The sequence below is a fragment of the Sturnira hondurensis genome, unplaced genomic scaffold, assembly GCF_014824575.4.
Source record: "Sturnira hondurensis isolate 20B ecotype Veracruz unplaced genomic scaffold, ASM1482457v3 Scaffold0022542, whole genome shotgun sequence".
Classification (NCBI taxonomy): domain Eukaryota; kingdom Metazoa; phylum Chordata; class Mammalia; order Chiroptera; family Phyllostomidae; genus Sturnira; species Sturnira hondurensis.
The window spans coordinates 60,145-68,477 of NW_028095173.1; the positions used below are offsets into that span (position 1 = coordinate 60,145).

The 8,333-nt window shown below is 38.7% G+C and overlaps 1 pseudogene; it reads right to left on the reverse strand.

Annotated features, from left to right (window-relative positions):
- Positions 1–1,522: 1,522 nt before the first annotated feature.
- LOC118979564 (actin-related protein 2/3 complex subunit 2-like) lies at positions 1,523–3,865 on the reverse strand (annotated as a pseudogene).
- Between the last annotated feature and the right edge of the window lie 4,468 nt (positions 3,866–8,333).

The following is an 8,333-nucleotide window of genomic DNA, read 5'->3' on the forward strand; positions in this document are numbered from 1 at the left end:
AAACTCCAGAGAAAATGTGTCCTCTAGAGTGAGGAGTCATCCTGGGTTGCTGGGGCATTCCTGGTTTGGGCACTGAAAGTCACAAGTCCTGGGAACTCCTTCAGTTTGGGGTAGATCTAGACAGTTAGTCACCCTATCGTCCTCTCTGGCATATGGACTCCTGCTTACAGGGCAGTCCTCCTCACCAGTCTGAGGGAATACTCCAAGGAACAAGCAAGATTATTATACATGCTCATGGACTTCTCAGAACATAAAATGGAATCTGACATAATAGGTGTAGAAACATAATTAGCTAAAAGTCAAACTTAAAAAGATTTTTAGCCCTAGAAGTGTTTCTATTCTTTTTTTTTAACGAACCTAATAGTTACATCATAACTATTGAAAGATACAGTGGGAGGGGTGAAATGATGGCAGTAAGAGGCAAGACCCTCAATGCTTACTGTCATCTCTTAGAACACCAATGTCATGTGAACTAAACGGCACCTGTGTAATTTTAGCAGCATATTGTGCACATGTTTTTAAAAAATCAATTTTTCTTAAGAGCCAGGGGGTTAAGGAGAGGTCACAGGCACAATTGGAAAGCCTAAAAGCCAGATATTATTTTTGAGAGACTATAATAGCCTGGTGATCAGTTCAAGAAAATCACAGTCATTCAAGATGATGTCTTACATGTACTGGCTTCTTTGTAAAATGAATTTACCTTTTCATTATTATTTACTGAGTGAGCCAGAATTTCATTTGTATGGATTTTATCCAGCAACTAGGAAGAAAAAAAACACAGGGAATCTAATAAAAAGATGAAGCTGCTGTACAATATTTTGAGTCTGTATGCTGCCTTTTGAGGTCACATTTCTGTCTTTTTTATGATGTTCATTTTAGAAAATAAAAAATTTATACATTTGGAGTTATGCATTTTATGTATTTCAGTTGACAGCAAATTCAACCTGACAAATATGGAGACAGACACACCTACCAGGAATGACAGCAACAAAACAGTAGCAAAAATAAAATCACAACCTCACAGCAGGATGGTCTCATTGGTTTATCATTTGAGTGATAATATAGAATCTTGTCTGCCTTGTAAAGGCATTTCAGTTCTATCATTTCAGGATGGGTGGCAGGAACATAACACAGTTAGATGTGACATATGCCATTTTTTAAGATAGAAAATTTTTCTTTTATTAATGACCCCGATAATATTTGAGATACAGGAGTTTTGAATTCACATACTTAGGGAAAACAAGTTAAGATTGCGTTATCCTGAAACTCATTACCAGTAACATATTGCAAATCAAAACAGCTTGAAATAAGGGTAGAAGGGAAGGGGGTAAGGGACAGAAGATAAAGGAGAAGAATTAAGTCGATCAAGTGGGATTTTTTTTAATTCTTGGGAACTATGAAGTCCTTGCATGCACAGCTCATTTCTGCAGGCTATTTTCCAAATGTGTACAACTTAGAAACAAAATAGAGAATCCCTTAAGAACCTGAAGAGGTACAACACTAAAAGCAAGTGTTCCAGCCTTCAGTTCCCAGCCACTTCTTCCTCCTGTTCCCAAGAGGAGTGGAATGAAAATGTCTTCCCTGTGATTGTTTTCATTTCCTTCTTCTCAGCATCTAGGCATGCACAGTTCAGCATCTTCAGGAAGTTGGATGTTTTTGTATATGTGTGTGAATACAGGCCTTAAAGCACTTGATGTGGTAGTGCAGGTGGTCCAGCACATGTGGATCAGGAAGATGGTGTTGTCTCAAGCACCGACACGGTATGATAAGGGAACGGCACAAAGGTAATACAGTCGGTGTTGCCACTCACAGCAGCATCGTCTTTCAGCTCCAGAGGAGGTTCCCTGTGGCTAAAGAGGACCTGCGGGGCTATGTGTCTGGCTATGCATCCTTCTTTGAATTCCTGCATAAATACCTTTCCAATGGCCACACTGCCATCATGCTTAAATAGTGTGCTGAAGACTGCTGTGACTCTGTCCTTTTGAGACTCAACATACATGGTCTCATCATCTCCATAATAGATAACTGCCCTGTTCTCCCCTTGCTTGCTCTCTTCTTGGAAGTGGAAGTATTTCTCAAAGACAGAGGCAAAATGATTTTGTTTCCATATGTCAGCCTAATGCACAATGGAATCTTTGGATACAGGCAGATTTTCAAGGTTGTATGGCAAATAGACATTGTGTCCTGATTCTGGATTTACCAAGTAACTCCAGAATATTCTCTTTCGTAACTCATTAGTAGCACATGCCTAAAGTTCCTTGTAGAATTTCAAAGATACACTGACCATCACTTTCATTTTGTCTTCACTAGGATTTGAAATATGATAGAGGACCTCATCAAAATTGGCAAATGTTGCTTCTACTGCTTCTGATTTGCTTCCGTAAGCCAAGTTCTCAAACTTGGAACTTGAGCATGAGCATCTCCTGGATGATGCGATTGTTCATAGGATCATGGCAGTGGCTGGTCCCAGAAATCTGAATCCACCTGCTGAGCTGCTGCCACTGCCTCACTCGCTGTTGTGCCATTTTTGATGCAGAAAGCTGAACCTTTAGAAAGTATGTTCATTAGCAAGTCCCCTCCTCAGCAAAGTCCTTCATTGCAAAGGAATTTCACTAAACCCCCCACCCTTTCCATTTCTCATGGTTCACTGTTAAGTCCTGGGGTATAGAGAGCTTCACAATTAAACATTTTCTTTATAATATCATTTTATTATGCTGGCTTCCAGGTCAGGGTTCATTAAAAAGTCTTTAAAAATTAAAATCTATTATGCAATGATTTTGCAACCTGTGCATCCCTAGTAGCTATAGAGTCACTACAAAGGGTCTGGGACTCTATTTTGGATTTCCCTAATTAATAGTTACCAAAAAATCTAGTTACTGAAAGCAACCCAAGTGTGTATCAGCAAAGAATAGATAAGCAAAATGTGGTGTATACATACAATGGAATATTATTCTGACTTAAAAAGGAAGGAAATTCTGACACAGGCTACAAAATGGATAAACCTTGAAGATATTATGCTAAGTGAAACCAAAATAAGCAATTACAAAATATAAATACTGTATGATTCCACTTATATGAGGCAATTAGAGTAGTCAAATACACAAAAAAGAGTAGAAAAGTAGAATGTGGTTGTCAGAGACCAGGAGGAGGGGAATGAGGAGTTACTGTTTCATGAACCTGGAGTTTCAGCTTGACAAGATGAAAGAGTTACAAAGATGGGTAATGGCAATGGTTGCATTTGTGATAACTGTATTTAATATCACTGAAGCATACACTTAAAATAGTTAAGATGGTGCACTTTATGTTATGTGTAGTTTACCACAATTTAAGAATTGGAAAAATATGTATTTATGGGTATATATGGCTACTATTGTATAAGGGTTCTTAAATATTTAACACAAAAACAGAGTCCTCACATGCAAAAGGCTGGGAAGCACCAGTCTAGTGGGAAAAGTACAGGTGGGAGACATAGAACCCAGGTTTTTATCCTATGTCAGACACCACGTTTTGGAGCTTGAGCAAATCATTTGTCTTCTCTGTATCTCAGTCTCTACATTGAACAAACAAGGACAGATGAAGGAAAGCTCATGGAAAAGTTTAAAAATAGCCTTCAAAGGAAATAGTTATGACTTATCCAGCTTCCTGCTCCATTGCTCCTAACCAGGACTTAAAATATCAAATTAACAATATTCATTTCTCAAATAAATACCAAATCCACCTGAAACCATAATTATGAACCCCAGATTCATTGATTAGGGTTATTAAATGTAATCCTATTTCTGGCTGTCAATACTTGACCACATTGTGGTTCCCTAACTCTTCAGCTGCTTTGTGAGCAGTGGAAAGCTTACCTGTCAAATGACATTACTTACAGCATCCAAATACATGAAGCAGTATTCACTCTTAATGCAAGAACCATCTGGATGTCTGTACTGCCCAGACCCAGAGCCAGGGAGGCAGTCCAAACCTTGTGGGCCCATCAGGAGAGAGTCAACGATCGTTCAGTACTCACAGCCTGCTGCAGTGAAGCCAAAGCTGGGCCACAGGTCACTGGGGTGGAGAGGTGGGCAAGGCGCTGCCTTCTTTTCCACACCAGCTATTACAAAATACCCAGGTTCACACATTTATTGCTGAATTCCCCTGATTTTGAGAACTCAGGCTATATCCCAAATGTTAGCTTGAGCTGAAAAATCAAAATTCAAGTTAAAATCAACAAACTGCAGTAATTCTGAACAATAGCAACCTTTGAAGCAACATAGCCCCTGTCCACTTTAATTTAAAGATAAGCTTCAGAAATTCAATACTAAAAACCAATTTGAAACCACAGCTTTGTGGCCCATCTTGATGGATATAAAATAACATTATTGTTTGTATGAAATAACATTAAAGAGGAAAAATGGCATAGCAAATGATATTTTAAGACAAAATGATTGATTATAACTATGCAGAATACTTTTATGTGCATTAGAAAAGATAGATTATTTTGAATAATAAAGATAGTTTAATATTTATTATTTTTCATAACTTTGTTTAAGTGTGGAAGGAAATTAGAATGGGAGAGAAAAAGATACAGAAAGATTCATTATGACTTAAGTCAAACCAGTTTTAAACAAGTGACCTGAGATACAAATCTGTAAAAAGCTTCCTTAGAAACCTCTGGCATCCCCCCCGGGGGCAAAGGTGCATAATTCAGCGCCCATTTCATTATCTGAATTGAGTGAGTACCATCCTAGTCTCATGTTCCACCACCACCTTTGTTTTTGTTGTTTCTTATTCTGTCCAGATCACAAACTGCAAGTTGTTAGAGAAGTAAAAGTGCAGCCCCACTGGTAATGGGTAAAACCCCACAAATGTTTGGATAGGTAGTATTATCTACCAAACCAGAGGCACAAAAAGCCAATCAGGAGAGAAGGGTCTCTACTATATGTTAATGCTGACCTTCCTGGAGCATCGTGCTCTCTCTAGCTTCCACACATGCCTAATCACTAGGGAGTTGTCTAGCTACATGAATTTTTCACATTTGTCAGCTAAATCAGAGCTCCAAATGCACAATGCAGCACTTAGAAACATTATGTGAATTTATTAAATTCTCTGGAGGACTTTGGGTCCATAAAGTAGTAAATTGATTACAGGAAACCAAGGCCATAATATTTTCATCAGCAACAAAAGCAGTCATGCCCCCATATTGTCCACGGCATGTGAAGAGAAACTGTTCCTCACTTTTCTCAAGCCAGCAGGCTGAGAATCACACAGCAAAAGAGAAGAAAGCGCTGAGATGTGCTAACAATCGATCATTTAATCAGTTTCTTTTAGAATGCCAACTTTCCAATGCACCAATTATAAGGAAACACATGTGAGAAACTTAAATGGCCTCTTTCTACTCTGGATTTGCATGAATGCTTCCAGAATTAGCCCCTGAGATCATCTGCTCACTGTCTTTCCCATGAAATTGCCAATCAACATGGCTATCAAAATGAGGAGCACAAGTAGCAAGCCCAGAGGAGATGATGAGTCAATGTTGATGACACAGTTTTGATACTAAACATCCTTACTTGTGATCTGTGACCATGTGACTGACTACCAATGCCCTCTCCAAAGGGGGGAGGGACAAATGTAGCATCTTCTAGGATGCCTAATACATCAGGAATTCTTTTAGGTGCTTTCCACTATGTTATCCTGTGTCAAGCATTGCAACAACCTTATGAGCTAGGAATTACGATTTCATTTTTAAGTTAGGGCAGTTAAACAAACTGCCTCAAATCACAGGTGTTACGTGGTTCAGTGGGGATCTAAACAAGGACTGCATTTCCAAAGATATCCTTGTTCTACAACCCCACTCATAATAGTTGCTGCTCATTCCTTCGAAAAGCTTTGACTCTTGCAGAAGATAATTATTGGGCATCTTTCTAGTGCTGCATGGGGAGACTTTCACTATCCTGAACCTTCCTGGATGATGAGTAGAGGGTAAGTCTGGGGACAATCTTGTTAGTGCCTTGGCAACAGAGGTGTCATTTTAAAGCCTCCTCCTAGAATATGACTTTGACCATTTCACTGTGTCTTCGAACCTTCTCTAGGCATGCCAGAACAGGATATAATTATGAAAGTTAGGTATGACGAGTGATAACATGTCTAATTTATCACTAGATTTTAATAAGCATCTAGAATGACCATTCTCCATTCTGTGTTAAAGGGTGGTGGTATATGAGGCATAGTCAGAGGGTCAGCAATTCTTACTTCTCTTTGGCCTCCAGACTAGACCAGGTGTATGTAGGAGTGAAGCAGGGAACTTGCTGCAGGGGGAGCCATGGATTTAGGGACTATTGACTCCTCTCCTCTCACTACAGTCCTTGGAGAAGGAGCAGGGTCTTCATAAAGCCTAAAAACAGCTGGGCTAAAGGCTAGCCTGGAAGGAAGGGCTCTGTTTTATTCATTTGTGGATTCCTAGTGCTTGGCAGGCTGCTTGGTACACAGTAGATCCCAAATAAGTATTTATTAAATTCAAATGAAATATTAAGACAGTTCAGAAGTTCAGAAAGTTATATGGATCAGAGTATTAAGAGCTACTTTGTGAGTTGTTTTTAAATGTAACAACTTGCAAATGTAATTGTATTTCATATATGGTTGTTCACAAAACTGTCCAGCACCTCCCAGTTCATCTTAAAGCTTAATTCAAATGATTCTTGATCCTGTAGTAAAAACTATCCATTACATCCAATTTTCCTAGCAGATGTCCCCAACCAAAACAGCCTTTCAAAACTGGAATTATCTAAGCCATACCAGGCCATATAATAAAAAATGATTCACCACCTTTAAATCTATCAAGTGTTTTTATTCTTCACAATACCATTGGCTTAAGTTGTCTGAATGACAAAGACTGTATCTCCCTCTGACTTTTTTGCTTATGGAAGGGGGGAGGTATTTTTTTTACCCTACTGACTGCTTCTCTGATGCTAAAAAAAAAATTCTATCAATCCTTCAGAAACTAATCTAATTCATTCTGAGGTTAATGTGACACAGTCGAAACCTAAAAAGGTCGAAACCTAAAAAGCCTCAGTTGCTACGTGAAACAGCACCACCTGCTGTCAAATTCCCACATTACATGCTCATATTCTCAGCCCTGAAATCCATTCAAAATAGCTGAATTTGCTAGGAAACTTTGACAAGTAACCTCATAACAGAAACAATTGGAAAAACTTCAAACAATAAATTTATTACTCTGTCCTATGCTCATGGAAACTATTCATTTCTCACAATACTTGTTTTTTAAAAAGGAAAATATCTAACCTGACCAGGTAGCTCAGTTGGTTGGAGCATCATTCTGTACACCAAAGAATTGCAGGTTCGATTCCCAGTCAGGGCACATACACAGGTCATGGATTGAATGCCCCATTGGGTTGCACGCAGGAGGCAACTGATCAATGTTGCTCTCTATAGCAATGTTTCTCCCTCTCTCTTTTTCTCCCTTCCTCTCTCTCTAAAATTAATAAAACATATCCCCAGATGAGGATTACATAAATAAATAAATAAATAAATGTTTTAAAAAGTAAAAAATGAAAAATATCTCTCTGCTTTTTCTTGGGCCACAAAATTGTAAAAGATAGACGTTTCCTTCCAATGTTTCACCAATATCAAATATATTCAAACCAAGTATTTCATGTATTTATGTTACAGGAGTTCATCAGTACTATTTCATGTACAGTAAATTTATTTCTTACAAAGCACCAAAACTAGCTTTTTTAAAGATTTTATTTATTTATCTTTAGAGTGGACAGGAAGGAGAGAGGGAGAGAAACATCAATGTATGGTTACCTCTCCTGCGTCCCCCAATGGGAACTGGTCTGCAACCTAGGCATGTGCCGACTGGGAATCGGGAATCGAACTGCAATCCTTTGCTTCCCAGGCCCGCACTCATTCCACTGAGCTACACCAGCCAGGGGCTCCAAAACTAGTTTTAATGATAATCATATAGTTGTTTCTTTCACTGCAGATATTTATTTATTTCTGATCAGAACATTCATTCAACAAATATTTACTGATCACCTCAACTTGGGGATACCACAGTGAACAACATGGATCTTGTCCTTGACTACACAGAAATTGTAGCCTAAGGGAAAGAGCAGACAAGCCATACAATGTCATACGTTTTATAACAGAAGAATTTGGGGGTTAGAGCAAGAGCACCCAACATAGTCAAGGGGGATTCACAGACAACCTTATATCAAACACTGTTGGTACCCAACCCCATACCCCATCAACCCACACTGAAAGTCATTCGTAGCTTCAATAAATAGTTCTAGTCCCATGGATGTTTTTCTGTTCAAGTACCTGTGTCT